We start from the raw sequence: 17,647 nt of genomic DNA, 5'->3' as shown, positions 1-17,647 counted from the left end.
GATTATATATATTGTCTTCATTACATGAGTCAGTTGTCAAACAATATATACCTATGTCCCTGACTATTGTGGCAATAATTGATGTATCGCATGTGTGTATAGGTTATGGATATGTTTATATGTTTGCACATATTACGTGAATACCAATACATATACACGCTGATGGAAGGATGGATGGATGGCTGGATAGATGGGAGAGCGGATGGTTTGGGTGGGTGGATGGATGGATGGACGGATGGATGGGTGTGAGTGGTGGGGGGGGGGGGGTGGATGGACGGACTAAAGCTGTTCCCTCCGAAGTCACACTAGTAATTACAAACTTATCATGATATTCATCTTGTACACCCTGTCCCACAATTTCTCATACGAGATACTATACTTTGGTGTTATACATTGTATGCCACTTGCATGTATAACAACCGATAAATTATTTGGAGTTTGTAAAAGTATTAGTAGCGCATATTTAAATAAAAGATCGTCGCAAAGTAGCTACCTGCAAAAGAGGTGGGAGGGGTATCAACATTACCTCTACACAACACCTTACCTTGGCTCCAAAGTTTCATCCAATTATACCAATGAAACTGAACAAACTAAACAAGAGAAGTGACGATATTGAACAATTTAAATACCAACGTAAGCATCAGACAGTATAATGTGGTGTTAATCTCGTTTACCCAGACTGTCGCCGCTGGGGCTCTACTACTAGGTCACTCGTCAGGGTGGTCTCGTCGTGCTTAGTGGAGAGCCCCAGGGGTGAGAGTCTGGGTAACCCAGACTAATATACCGTACATACTTAACGCTATGATTCTGGTAAATCGACGGTTTATGGTTACACATCTTTCCATTGAAGCAACATTTTACATCATAGCAATTTGTAAAACAACATCATGGGCCGATGCGATTGAATGTATTCTCGAAATCCAAAAACGTATAATAAAACCTGCTTTTCAAAATAATATGAAACTGTGCGCACATATTGAAATAGTATTTTCCGCTTTCCTAAATCCATTTACTACTACTACTACTACTACTACTACTACTACTACTACTACTACTACTACTACTACTACTACTACTACTGCTACTACTACTACTACTACTACTACTACTACTACTACTACTACTACTACTACTAAGACGAAAACTAGTCCAATATTTCAAAACATTTTGGGCTGAGTTTTGTTAAGACTATCCAGATTAAATGTATACATTAGCAGCTCGTTGTTCTTCTCTTGTTTTGTGGTTACGTTGCTGTACGGCTTGCAGCTATTAGCTTGTTGTTCAATGAGTTAAGACGTACGTGTAAACAAAAAATGACTACTAAATATTTTTTAAGCTTCGTTGCGTCATTTCCGTTGATGTATTCAGTCCAATGTTTATATCAGTCCTTCACTTAATTAACTGTGTACTCCAGGTTTAACTTAAGAGATTGTCGAGTCGAAAACCGATCTTTATTTCACACAAAAAATTGTTAAAATCTGTTTAATAAGTTTACATAGTATTAATAAACATACTTCACAATAATTTTACATTATGTTTGACATAATCAATCCAATATAATATCAGGTCAACCTTTGAAATTAGACGACATAAAATGGTCATAGCTTCATACACAAACTTTTAATAATAGGAAGAGTGAGACAACATCTATCTATAAACTGAATGTAATACACAGTTTCATGGAAGATGTGGATTATGCTGATATAGGCCAACAATTAAGTTGAACTTCGAATTCGAATAGTTCGCTTGTTTGTTTTGCATTGTGCACATATTACTTATTCCTGTCACGTTGATATGATAAGGTGGCACGAGTTCTACAAAAAAAATACGACAAATGTGACGCCTGATAGATCTAAACATTTCGACGCCTTTTGATAGATTTTACGTTTAATTTACAAAGTTGTCAACGACAGTATATTGGTGTCATGTTGATAGCATACTATCAAGCAACAGAAAGACATGACGTCAGTATTGCAAGGGAAATTAGAGTTGCTGCCGTTGGGGCCAAAGAGTAGATGATATACAGACTTGAGGCGAGTATTTGTATAAATATGAAATATCATGTATACTACTAACATTCACATATTATGCATAATACCATGTCGCCCCGGCTTGCAGGCATGTCACCCTGCTGACGAGTTTTTTGTTTACGATTGTGTCTTGACGAAACTTTGAGGTGGTTTTTTGACTTGTAAATGTGAAATGTCATGATACAACTATCAATCACATAATGTTGCATTTGTTCACCCTTCCAGAAACATGTAATTTGATGATATTGATAATAATCCATTTTGTATTACTTCGACGACATTCTTGATGCAAATAACATCCATCGAATAGATGATTAAAATACAGCCCCTTTCATGTTAGTGTTCACTGGCTTTGTCGGATATAATCACGCAGAAACCAACAACAAACGAATGAGAAATTGCGATTTTGAGTCTTTAAGATAAAAAGATTGAATTTCTTCCAACATTTTGGCTAAATAAAATGAACAAACTTATCACCATGCACAAATCAACTGCAGACATGATCAAAACATTGACGCCCGCGTGTCTGAACCTAGATGCAGTACGTTTACATTGTTTATTGTGACCTTTAGCTTGATATCTTAAATTGTAAAATTCGTTTCTGCATGTTTGTAGCAAACATAGCCAGTGAACACTAACATGAAAAGGGCTGTACCTCCATGTAACACACTCAATATGCCGACAGCTTTGTTGATTGCCGTGATATAATAATATAAACTTTCATAATGTTTTCTGAAAAGTATGTAATGTAGTATCTGTTTACTATAATAATTATTATGTAATGATGTATACAATACTGGTCTAAGTACTAGATTTATATGAAGTCTTGATTAGTGGGTATGAACCGGGTAGATAACATTTTAATTTAACGTGTTTTCAATTAAACAATTTTCTTGTATCTATATATGGTAAGTTCATTATCATACTGTATTATTTCTTGCATGTTGTCTTTCCAGTACCATGAGCACTATTATATACTGTAGATTGAGTCTCAAAGAGGAAGTTCATTTTTACTAAAGACAAATCCATATCATGTCGATTAATAAAAGGGATGTTGATGTAGTCGGGCCCTCGGTATCTTATACGCTCCTGCTTCATCTGCGTCTAGTGTAGAAGCGTCACTTGATCTATGCTGTAATCAAACATGAAAGACATTGTTAATATAAGCACAACTACAATGACAAAACTGGAAGTGATGTATTTGAATAATATTAGGAATTGAATTCTATATATAAGTGGTCTATTTATTCCGTATTCAGAGGCCATCGGCCCAAAGATACAATATACCAATATTACAGTAAAACAGTATTGAAAAGGCAATGAAACTGTTACATAACACTGTTAACTTCTTTATGTAGTTTCATGGCATGAAATAAGAATACTGCGAGACGTTGTAGTGTATCTACATTGTTAGAAGAAAGTAAATCGACAAAGTTCTGTACAGACGGAGGATCAAAGTAAAATCTAGAAATATATTTTTCCCTATAATGATTGAAAAATGAACATACTAATAAAAAATGATATTCATCTTCGACTTCATTTGAATCGCACAATAAACATATTCTCTGGTTTCTTTCAATGCCGTGTTTTCTGTCTGTCTCTATGCGCAGGAAATGTGACGAACAGCGAAACCTAGCAAGCATTTGCCTATGACTAGAAATGTTGATTGACCGTAAGTATCTTTCCGGCTCCAAAGTGATTGGCATTGAACTGTCATGTTGAACGTCGACTGAGCTCTCCGAAAAGTTTTGATATTCTTATGTCAAAGTTGACCAGACTTGTGCAGGTTTACACGATACCGATATAGAGGAATTGAATTCTGGAATGTAATATAATTCATTATTATATAAGGTGGTGGTGGTGGTGGTATAAATGTATGTATGTATGTATGTATGTATGTATGTATGTATGTATGTATGTATGTATGTATGTATGTATGTATGTATGCGTATGTATGTATGTATGTATGTATGTATGTATGCATGTATGTATGCACGTACATGTATGTATGTATGTATGCATATGTATGTATGTATGTATGTATGTATGTATGTATGCACGTACATGTATGTATATATGTATGTATGCATATGTATGTATGTATGTATGTATGTATGTATGTATGTATGTATGTATGTATCCATATCAACTGATCGAACAAAGGACGACAGAAATATATAATTGTGGTTTACCTGTGATTTCCCTGCTTCTGTTCCATCAGCAACATATGGTAATTTGAATCCCCCATGGAGAGATGAATCGGACGTATAGCTATAGTCTTCTCTCGGTGCGCCTTGGAAAATCTGTAATGAATATATCAACATCAGCATTTACCACAAGCTCTAGCAGATCATGCAATCCACCGTGCATTGTCTGCAGTCGTTTCTTTAGTGAAGAGCATTTGGAGTAAACCTCTTTCTATCAAATTTTACACGTTTAGTGATTATGCTGACGTAATTTCTTAAAAATTCAGTAGGGTTTAACAACTCCCCCTTCACTGTCTATGGTTAAACGAACTCCAAAACAGACAACTAGTATTGTTGAGTTTTCATAAATATGATTATTTCGATATTCACAATACTTAACGACACAATTACACAATTAAAAAAGATCAACTGATGACATAATTACATGGCAAATATCTTTGTTGTATGTCTTCTGTACCAAATGTTGCAACACTTTCTAATGGTGTGTGTGTAGAGTAAGTGAATTCTGATTGATTGATTGATTGATTGATTGATTGATGTTACTTTCTATGTAAGTTTGAAGTTTGACACGAACTGTATCATTACAATGCAATAAGGGTAAGGCAATATAATGTCATGAAAGCTCGACAAACTGTTCTACACTTCATACTATTTTACGAATGTATGAAATGGCTATTGCAAGCTAGGGCTTCAAAATGAAAACCTAAGACCAAAAAAAAGGAATTCTTTCTCATCAGGACATTTTGTTTAAAGTGGTGTGTTTTATCTTTTCTATTTGTTTTTCTTCTGAACAAACCTGTCACTCAATCTACGAGTTACGGAAGTTACTGTTCAATTTATTTTAGTACTTTAGAGCAAGTGTGTATGTGGGGGCAGATGTCATTTGCTTGACCATGATTGGCTCTGCAGTTGTCTTCTTTGAAGTTGGGGGCGTTATTTTTTGTGTTTCCCCCCCCCCTAGATGTGCAGACTCTATGAATTGGAAAAGCATGAAAGTAAAAAGACCGACGCGAGGGTATTTAAGTGATGCGCGCGCTGACCAGAAATAATTCTGGTTTTTTTGGCCTAAGTTCTAGTTTCATACAGTACTTCCTTTACCTTTTCTAAACTCTATATTTTACGTTGTGAAAGCTCTTTGGGCATGTGACCTCTTTTGCAAATAAACTAATAATTATTGATTGCTATATCTAGACAATATTTACCTGGAAGCTAGGCACATTTACCATCACCTCACGTAGTCTTCTAGCTCTGCCTAGATTGTCAAAGTCTTCGTTGCTTATACCATTCTCGTTTTCTTCTTCGATACTATCCTCTTTCCATAGCCATTCTTCAGGGTAGCCATGTTGTTTTGAGGTGAGACCTGTAGCCTTTTTACTAGGCCAAGATTTGTAGTTCTTCTGTATTACTGGTTTGTGTCTGGAAACTCGGCAATAGTGAATAGTGATGATAACGACAATGGCTACAATGAGAATACCAGCCACTATGCCGACGGAAAGACCAATAGTTTCTGCCGAACCGAAGTCTGGAAATGGAGTGACAGCAGATCGTTGATATATATCGATCAGTTTGCAATATTTTCACAATTCCAAATCTCTACTACTTAACTATACATTATTATTGAATCACAGCATAAATCATGTCCGTCTATCTACCCTCTTAAAAAACTGCTTCATTCATGCATTGATTTACTTTGGACATTGAGCTGTTTATGATTCTTACCCCAGTGGTTTAACAACAAGGATTGATAACTATGTTAGTAGTTTTAGACAAGTATGAACTGACATTTCAAAATATGATGAAGACTCGTCTGAGCAGGTGATATACTTTCAAGTAAATTAAAACTTCGTATGGCACCAAAACGTTGGAATAAATCCTAGCGTCCAACCATATTCTTCTTCACGATTTTCTTCAACCCGAAGAATCTGGTTAAAAGCTAGGTCTATTCCAGGATTGCATATTGTAGTATAAAGTTTTCGTTTATTGATCTTTTGATAAGTTAATATTATGTAACGTACCTATTAGGTAAGGTGCTTTAATTCCACATTTGTCACCGTCGTATCCAGTAGGACAGCTAAATACAAATTGATTGCATCTGAATAATTAGTGATTTGATACGCTGGAGCACAGTGGTCGTTGTAAACCTCTTACTATTACCCTGGCATTTGAGCCTTCATTCCTCTAAGATAGACACAAACTAAAACTATTGCCGCAACATGTTGATTCAACCACAGATATTCTTGTATGTGATACAACAGTGATCAGCTACTGAATGGACGTTGGTTTAATTATAGTCTCAGTACGGAGGAATTTGCAGTGTTGTTTTGGGACTTCCACTTTACACTATCTTGACGTCAGGGTGATTAGAATCGCACAACAGATGAACCCCTATCACCAACTTGTGTAATCTAGCACATTGAAGAGTAATACATTTAGTTTGAGTCTATCTTAGTAAACCGACGGGTGGATTACCAGTGTCGTATCATATCCGAGTATTTAGGGTAATCACAATTGGCAGTGTTGGGAATAGAACTATCAATGTATATAATTTACAAGGCAGTAACATGAACTCTTCAAAAATCGTAACAAAGCAAAGTAATTTCTCATCGAACAATTTTCAGCTTCCTGGGACACTCACAGTATTGTTTTTCAGACAAATATATGTACTCGTATTCACTTAAGGGAAACTGTGAAACGAATGATTATTTTCAACCATACTATACTCGTAATGAAGGGATATTTCAACATTTTATCGTCAAATGTTCATCAACGCCTGAATCATACTTACTCGCATGATCTACTGCCATCCTCCAGTTTACATCTTCCACCGTTTAGACAAGGGAATTGTTTGTCATGTGCTATGTGAAAATGATAAGAAAATGATAAGCGACAAGAACAGAAATATTTGGTGCCACATACATTAATGTTGAATCATATTCTGATAGCATTCGCGTTGATTAATAGAGTGGATTTTATGTATTGGAAGCCACGGTCACATCTTTAGCAAAGTGCTTGTTGTCTAACGATCGCTAACCATCACACCACTTTTTATACTAAGTGAACATAATAATTTTGATCACACGTACACTAAAATGTTAACCAATACAATACATTTGAAAAGCTGAGAACTTTCGACTGTAAACTGCCAGTCTTGTTCACTTTATGATAGATGGCACTGTTTCTTTGTTTTGTTTTAGTTATTATGGAATTATTTTGTCTTTCGTCGATACATCAATCAAGTTCTGACTCAAAAGCACATTAACATTTCTACCATTGCCGTGCTTGATTTGAAGACCAGAGTCGTATCATGATTAACATTCTGGATGGAGTGTTATGAAAGTTAGCCATGAAAAAAGTCACTGTGTCTTCTTATGACTGGCTCCACTGATAAAGATATCACGAATGCGAGAACTTTGCTAAGAATCATGGATCTTCAAAAACATATCTTAAAATACGGCTTTCACACTATAGATGACAACAGCAAGAAACCTACCCTTACAACTCTTTCCGGGTCTGGTAGGCATATCGTCATCATAACCACAATTACAAACGCATGTGAAATTCCCTTCTGAGTGGTCAATGCACTGTGCATAATCAGAACAATCGTGTCTGTCTGGGTGTATGCACACAGAGTCTTCGATATCTAAAAGAATATATGGAGGTAGTCCATGGTAATTTTTGTTGCAAGGGCTGGTCAAGGTAATGTATGAATATCATTCATAAATTTAACAAACGTGACAAGGAATGGGTATATTATGTTATGATGAATTGTATAAGGCTTAGATTAGTTATTACTAACTAATTACAATTTGAACATATTGGATTTAAACGCGGAGGTAAATTTTGATCACTAGATGAAACAAATGATTTCACTTATTCATAAAATCTTAACTTTTCTGTGTCACCAATTTGGTCACCATAAGCGTGTTTATTTTTGGCCTCCTACATTTTTGCACATCAAAATTTGCATTTTTAAAAGTAAATTGTGCACTGATTGCATCACTATTATTTATACCTAGTTGTCGAATCGTATGCATTGAACATTGAACTTATCATTGTCACATGGATACGTGTCATCGTTGCGATTAATGTTATTACTACCTGTCAATTTGACTAAAATCAGTGCACCCTGCATATTATCAGTATATAATGGCAATCCGTAGGAGTGATCAAACAAAATCACGACTTACCTCCGACAGTGAAGTTGCTTACTTCAAATTCCCTAAGAACGCCATCTTCGATTTCATTATTTAATGTTTCCTGTAACGTTTTCTCTGTGTGCTCTGATGCGTCATTGACAATCATGACAAAGTCGACGACGATGCTGCCGTTTCTAAAGCCGAGAATGATTACTCCTTGGAAATATATATCACCTTTGAACACATCATTTAACTGTTGGGACAAAAAGACCCCCATTATACATATATATATATATATAACTTGGTGAGTATCAATCTGCTAAGACAGTGCTCTATACCGCAGTGGCAGAGCGTAATAGTTTTGGTAGTACTGGAACTCTTTCTTGGTTGTAACTCGGAGTTTCACGCATAGTGCGATCGTGAAACTCCGAGTTACAACCAAGAAAGAGTTCCAGTACTACCAAAACTATATATATATATATATATATATATATATATATATATATATATATATATATATATATATATATATATATATATATATATATATATATATATTGTGTGTGTGTGTGTGTGTGTGTGTGTGTAATTTTACACCGAGGTTCTGTCTATAGTTGATACCTTAAACCTTGCAATTCTAACCCATATATTTCGAAGAGACTGTATGGATGTAAAAGCTTTATATCCAAGCGTTCCGTGGAAAGAGCACCAACTACACTTTCAATGACAAACAATATATACAAAAAGAGGGAACAGCAATTGGTTCAAAAATTGGGGCGAATCCTTGCATGCAAATACATGGGTACACAGGAAGAGGAATTGCAGTGGAAAGGCCAGCATAAACCACTAGTACAGTCGAGATATATAGATGGCATTTGGGGACTCTGGACACATGGAGAAGAAGTTTAACATATAAACATATCTTACCATTTCAATAACAGCTTTTTCAAGGATTTTGTATTTTTGTGATGTTCTGTCATTCAGCTCACTTGAAAATTCAGATGTTTTATTGTTAAAGGCAGTAAATCTAAATGAACCCTTGAAGGTTTTTGTGTCTGTAAAAGAAAATGCATAATTGCTATGTCATTATTGCTGATTGTTTAATATCTGGATGGTGACATTAAAAATATAATACAAGCAATGATATAATGTAGTATATATGTACCTAGTAAGTAAACATTAAGCTCTTGCTAATACATTTTTCAAGAAACCTCAAACCCACTAGAAAAGAAATGGAACAAAAGTTTTAAGTAGATTATCAAAATTATTTTGGAATCCAAAGATGCCGCCGAATACTTTGTTAACTCTTTAGGAAAATAAAAGATTGTTGATTTCTTTGAAGATAAGACGAGGACCCCTCCCTAATTCCTTGTATTAGTTCAAAAGGAGAAGAAGCAAGCTTCCATATGACAAAGTTTGAAGATATTTATGGATTTTTGTTTTCAGGGAAATGGTCGTCGGGCTCAACACAAAGAACTCTCTATTTCTTTATCTAATAATACATATAACGCACATAAAAAGTCAGTGTAGTAATTTCAATTGATACTTACGAACACATGTACCGTTGTCATCTCTTCGGCTACCAGGTTTACAGAGACATTTAGGGCCATCGCTTTTCTCTACGCAATACTCAGTGCTGTCGACGCATTGTTTATCATCACAACCTGTATGAAAATTAAAGCAAGAATAAAAATGGGTTATCAATAACTCACAAACGTGTATCTATTTCTTAGATGTTTAATCTCATTGTCGAGCCAGTATTACTGGCTTTAAAAATTTACTCTGGCCCTCACTCAAATACCCCTCACTCAATCCCCCCCCTCTCTCTCTCTCTCTCTCTCTCTCTCTCTCTCTCTCTCTCTCTCTCTCTCTCTCTCTCTCTCTCTCTCTCTCTCTCTCTCTCTCTCTCTCTCTCTCTCTCTCCCTCCCTCCCTCCCTCCCTCCCCCCCCTCCCTCCCTCCCTCCCTCCCTCCCTCCCTCCCTCCCTCCCTCCCTCCCTCCCTCCCTCCCTCCTCCCTCCCTCTCTCTCTCTCTCTCTCTCTCTCTCTCTCTCTCTCTCTCTCTCTCTCTCTCTCTCTCTCTCTCTCTCTCTCTCTCTCTCTCTCTCTCGTATTCACCTGGAGCAGTGGTTGTCTTTTCAGCTACTGTCGGGGCCTCAGACGTTTCTTTCAATGTCGTTGAGTGTTCTACACAAGGCAAAGTTGAATGAAAAATTATAATTAGACATTGTTTGATGAAATATAGTAGACAATAAACATTTCGTGAGTCTTTATGGGGTATCGTTGGCTATGAGCTATTGCATCATTGAAGTCAGCAGAAGTATTATATACTCAAGTTACACAACTGAATAGTCACGAGTTCTGAGTGCCCAAACCCTTCACGATAAAAAATATATCATCAACATTCAGGTTTGAACTTGAATATATTACTGGCGTTCCCTTTTAAGTTATCCCAAACTTACAATGTAATCTGTTTGAAATGGGTGAGAATAAAATGATATAAAAAGTACGCGACAGACATACCTGATGTAGTAGAGGCTTCCTCCTCCTCCGTCGTTGATTCTGTCGTGATTTCTGACAATTTTGTTGGAAGAAAAGGAAGACCATATAAATATGAATGATTGAAAGTGCACAAGTATAAGATGAATATAGATATTATAACTTAATAAACAATAAGGAAAGCTAATGCAGGTCAAATTTATCACATCAGTGAGAGAAGGCCAGTAAGGGCGGAACAACACGACGTATCTTACAGTCTACTACTAATAATGGTTTATTCGAAAGGCTCAAAGGTGTGTCATTTGACCATGGTAATCTGCATAAAACCAGCCCGGAAGTTGTCAAAATGAGGCTTGCCATGTTTTTGCATCAACATTATGTAATCACAGACAGATAATATATTAATGCTCATAATTATTAATTCCAACCAAATTTTACTCTCCATACAAACTATTCCCACGTGCTTGAAAAACTTACAATTAATCGGTACTGTTTTTGTATGGCTTTGTGGTATTTTGTGTTAGCATATACAATTTGGTGTGTTTTCTGATTGTCGTGAAATGTCACATATTTCATTGTCTAATCTTGAGAAAATCATAATCAGCATTTACTGTAGATTTGTTTTTAGAGACATTTGAACAAAGTAAGACAAAGATACCTGGTGTTGTCGTCACTTCATCTGATGTCGTTGACTCTGTCATGGTTTCTGCGATAGAAATAATAACAAAACAACAAAATGTTAATGGTCTAACAACAAACCAGTTTTGGAATGTTTTACATGACTTAATAAAATAATACATGAAATATGCTTAGGTTGCATAAGTAACATTGAAAGTAAATAGAAAAGTCTTAAAGAAGAACAGCACGCCAGGAACTAGACATTTTTCAAAAATTGTGAGTTCTGAAGAGCAATTTCATAATGTTACATCACCTACAATTACTTGAGATTTTAGAGAAACATCAAGTTGATCTTGTGCCTTTATAGGGTATCTTTGCTATGAGCTATTGCATCATGGGAGTCAGCAGAAATAATATATTCAAGTTGCACACTGAATATTCATGAGTCTTGAGTGCCAATACCTTTGAGTGTAAAATATCTCTCATCGATATACAGTGTGCAACTTAAATATATTACTGGCGTCCCCCTTTTAAGTTATCGCAAACGTATATAATGTAATGTATTTGAAAGGGATGAGAAGAAAATTAGTAAAAAATACGCGACAGACATACCTGATGTCACAGTAGTAGAGGCTTCCTCCGATGTCGTGGAATCTGTTGTGATTATTTCTGACATTTTTTGTTGGAAGAAGAAAAGAAGGACAATAAATGATTGAAACTACACAAGTACAAAAGCCGACTAAGTTTATGGTTGCAATATAAACATGAAATTGTTGACACAACAGAAGTCAACGATGTGGGATATATAGATAGTACATACTTAAAACTATGATAAACAATTACCCAGAAGGCCAAACCCATGAGGAGATTGAACTGCGTCTAATTGGTACAGTCTACTATGTTGATTTATTTTCACTTTACTGAATGTCAGCAGTAAATCTTCCAGGTGAAACTTCTATCTTGAGGTTATAATGTTATGATGTATATATTTACCAGATGTAGATGTTGGTTTCTCTGACGTCATTGGCATTGTCTGATTTTCATCAGTTTGAGTAGTTGGAATTTCTAGGGCACAGAAGTATGGATAAAGATAATATAACTTGACATGCAGTTAGTTCTATTGTATTAGCTTCATTTATTTATTCTAAACATTTGCCATATCAGGGGTCACAAAGAAGATGTAGATAAGTTAATACGAAACAAAATTTATAAAATACTGACCCCTTACGACATATGGTGATTTCTCCATCAATATTAACCCCTAATTTCAGTATTTTTGGGTAACAAAGTTGGATACAAAATATTTAACCGATGCATTTGTTGGTTCTCCTGTCATCACAGACATTGTCGCATTTCTTTAATTTGTACATGTGTAGTACTAGTAAGGTCTATAAAAGTAACACTGAGTCTGTTTCATTAGTATGCAAGTAGTAGTAGTAGTAGTAGTAGTAGTAGTAGTAGTAGTAGTAGTAGTAGTAGTGGTAGTAGTAGTAGTAGTAGTAGCTTTTTCGTAATGTTCGTCGGGCTGAGCAATGTTTCCATGCATTGTATGATAGTTTGAGTATTGTGGCTCGTGACTATTATATTATTCAATTTTACCCCCCCCCCCATTTCTTTTTCTGTTTGCGAAGAATTGTTATCAATATTATCACTTATTACGTCATCATATCACTGGCTTCCGCACGAATTGAGAAGTAAATATGAAAGATGATACTGTACTAGTATCATACACACTAAACTTTTGATAAAGAACACTGTCAATAAAGTAATCATACAAACCCATAGTGGTTGTCCGAGTTTCAGTGGTAGTACTTATTCTAGTGCATGTCTCTCCATCGCCTTCAAAACCATCATTGCACTCACATCGATATGATCCTACACTGTTTATGCATGTAGCGTCACCATGGCATTCATTAAATGTGTCATTGTGACATTCATTGATATCTGCAGAATAAGACATAGAAATTGTGTTGTCAATGACTCATATTTTCATAGAATTACATGGCGAAACGACTAGAGAGAATATACCTTAATCAAAACTGATCAGTTCTTGCGGTGAAAACATACCCCTGGGCAATGGTAACATTTTAGTTACTATGGTACCGATAACAGAGATTTCTAGTGATACCATTGGATGCATTACTATCAACAAATCATTGATTCATGTATTTTTCAATTTTACGTATATCACGACATTAACTACATCTAGTTTCTTTGAGTCCATTCGATGAATAATCTTGACAAATTTTACGCTACATGGAATTTGTCTGTCACTATCACGCATTTTGGCGCAGAGGTCGAATTTCATAATCTTTCACATTTTGGGTACCATGGCAACATTAAAAAATTGTTTCTGATGATGTACTTGGATCCGCGACTTTGATGTCATTTGACTCAAATCTTCTCTTATTTGGTTGACATGCTAACAAACAAATTCTTTCAAAACCCAATTGATTGGTTCGTGTTTCATAGAAAGTCTGTTCACGAAGTTTCATCTAAATAGTATATCATAGTTAGTGACAACAATTTTGACTTCCACTCATTTTGGTTTCCATGGTAACTGTAATTGCCTGGTCCCTTCCACGAATATTTTGTCCCAACATATTCACACCTTTTAGCGTTATCAAACGGGTAATCAAAGGTGAACACAGAACACGCCATCCAAACTTCCGTTGCCCAAATGAATCTATGCTGCTAAAATACATAATATTATGTATACAACTTACCTTTACATTTCTTGCCATCTCCAATAAAACCACTATTACATTCGCAGATATATGAACCATTGGTGTTGAGACAATCAGCATAAGTGTGACAAATATTAGAATCATCACATTCGTTGATATCACTACAACTTGTCTTCCCGTCGCCTCTGTAGCCTGTATTGCATTCACATGAATAACTTCCAGGTAGATTTATACATAGGCCACCAGCTGATTCCTCTAAACAATCATTGTCAGTTGTACACTCATCATCATCTGTTGTGACATAAAGTTTGACTAACTTAGGTATACATTCGTTTGGTCTAATTTTATGGAGCAATTGCAAGGTATAGATTTATTGTAGTTTTGGCTGGTGTTCTGACAGTGTTTGATTTGTGTTCAGATATATCTTTATAATATTGTTATTTGGAAAGCATGAATATCAAACAAAATGTGTAGGACTATGGGGGTTAGTGATTTTTCAAAGACAAAGTATATGTACATCCTTAAATATGCATCGCAGTTTGAGAAATTTTGTCATATTGTTTGATACTATAAAATACGACGTGTTATTACTTCGCTCTCCGCGGCCTGCTCTATCTGGTTGACCCAATGTGTCAGAGCGCCCCCTCGCGGCGTACCGTACACACTGGTATTTGACTTCTTATATTGTATCATTTATTTATTTATTTTGAATAAATTACACACCTTGACACCGTGTTCCGTTCTTTGAGTATCCATCACGGCATAAACAGTCAAAGGAACCAAATGTGTTGTTGCAGTAAGATTCCCCAGGACAATTGTCGATGTTCAAGGTACATTCATCGATATCTGCACACGTTATTCCGTTTCCTTCAAAACCAGTATCGCAAGTACATCCAAAAGACCCGACTTTATTCTTACACGTTGCATTATCATCACAGTTGTGTAAGCTTTGATTGGCGCACTCGTCGATGTCTGAAAAATAATGAGAAAGCGTCAAGTGGTTATTCACACGAATAACAAAAAGCGCTTTCACCTCGAATGTTCTCCTCAATTGATTCATAAAACATTACAAATGTCCTGTGTATGCGTTGAGCCTTATAAATGAAGAAGTAACTGTACTTCACACGGGGGGGGGGGGGGGGGGGGGAGTAGTTTTAAAAGGGAATACACACTGGCATGATATGCAATATTTGTAGTCCGATTCTCGATATAAAGATGAGATGCTCTATTATGAAAGTTCTTGCACAGCTACCATACAACAAAATGGTCAAATTATGCAAATAGCTTACCTTGGCATAATACACCATTTCCAGTAAACCCAGGCCGACAAACGCAAACATAGAACCCATTTGTATTGTTACAGTCAGCGTAGCTATGACAAACATCGGGGGTTTCTACACATTCATTGATGTCTTCACAAACCCCACCATTACCTCGGAAACCAACTACACAGCTGCATCGATATGTACCATCTAAATTTGTACACTGGCCACCTGTTGAATTGTCGGCACATTTGTTCTCCATTTCACATTCATTTACATCTGCGTAAAGAAAAGCAATACTTAAATGTGTAAAGAAGTTACAGAAATGAGAAACATATCTACCTACCTACATACATACATACATACATACATACATACACACATACACACACACACACATACATACATACATACATACATACATACATACATACATACATACATACACATAGACAGACAGACAGACAGACAGATGGGATCAGGAACATACAAAGGTAAGAAACGTATATGATTAAGAAGAAAACAAAACAAACCATCACAGTGTGTTCCGTTCCCATGGTAACCTTGTGTACAGTTACATGCATAATCCCCTTCATTGTTGATGCAGTCGGCGTTTTGATGACATATATTTGCATTGGGATTATCCTCGGGTAATGAACATTCATCAATATCTGTCAAGTGAAAGGTAAATCATCAATGTTCACTTCTTTTATTCTTAATCACCACTATCGATATACCAGCAGGTAATAACAAAACGACTTTGCAAAGGAAGCCAGTATTCCAAGTTATATGCACTTATATTTTTTAGTATTTGTTTTACATGCAGTTCATTTTTTCAATTCACTTCGGCTCAAGGTTTTAAAACAGAAGTGATAGTTGGTAGTTGACCAGGTGTAGCCCAAAATCATGGGTAAAGTTCTACTGGTTGAACAATTCACACGTTGCACAATACATTAATCATGTACCTTGAGTTTGTCTGTAAAGAGTGTCAATTTTGCAGTGTAGCTACCAACTCGAGTGATGCAAGGAATTCAAACAGTGTGTAAAAAATAGCATTATCATCTAATATAGATTATCAAATTCGCAAAAAATCATTTCTGACCTGTACAACTTCGTCCATCTCCTGTGAATCCTTCACGACATCTGCATGTAAATGATCCTGGAGTATTGGTACAATCGGCAGTCGTATCACATGTTTCATCACCATTTGTGCATTCATCCTTGTCTACAAATGTAAAAATGTCATTACTTATTCTTACTTCTTTATCTGCCCTCGCATAACAAACATTGCAAATCAACTTAGATGGGTGTAGGGGAAATTTACGAAAGACGTTGGTAAAGAAGTCCGCTAAGATGTAAAGTACGCCTAACGTTCGAGCAATAGCGCTAGATCAAAAAACGGAGGTTAAGGTTCGGTGGTTATTAAAAAAAGAGGGGAAGATATTCTCTCAAACCCTTCTTGTTTGTAACTTTTCTTGCACGTGGTCGTCTCTACACTGACGAACCCTCTAAACACAGTAGTAATGTATGTATGTATGTATGTATGTATGTATGTATGTATGTATGTATGTATGTATGTATGTATGTATGTATGTATGTATGTATGTGTGTGTCTGTCTGTCTGTCTGTCTGTCTGTCTGTCTGTCTGTCTCGCTGTCTGTCTCGCTATCTCTGTCTGTCTGTCTGTCTGTCTGTCTGTATGTATGTATGTCTGTCTGTCTGTCTGTCTGCCTGTCTGTGTATGTATGTGTTTGTCTCTGTCATACATATAGTTCTCTCAAAAACGACTAGTGTAAATTGTGATGCCATGGCATTTAATGCATTGTTACAAAGCTGCGATAGTGGACGATACATATGACTAATCTAGCTTCTATTTCACTAAATACATAATCCTACCCATCCACCTTACTCAATAAATCTAGACACACTTGATCAATCACTCATCTACATCTATTTATCTTACCGTGACAAGAATCATTCTCCATTTTGTATCCATCAATACAGGAACAATAGTAGGATCCAACATTGTTATGACATACTCCGTTGTTGCCACATATTGTATCATTACTACATTCATCGATATCTGTGAATTGAATTAATATTAATATATGTAAATTACTAAATATCATCAGTCATATGAATTATTCACATGATCCAAACGTAAAGCTACAATAAGAAAATACACTAAGAAAAAATTCGAAAATGAAAT

This window comes from Glandiceps talaboti, chromosome 1 (assembly GCF_964340395.1).
Source record: "Glandiceps talaboti chromosome 1, keGlaTala1.1, whole genome shotgun sequence".
NCBI lineage: Eukaryota > Metazoa > Hemichordata > Enteropneusta > Spengelidae > Glandiceps > Glandiceps talaboti.
This window is presented reverse-complemented; position numbering follows the sequence as displayed.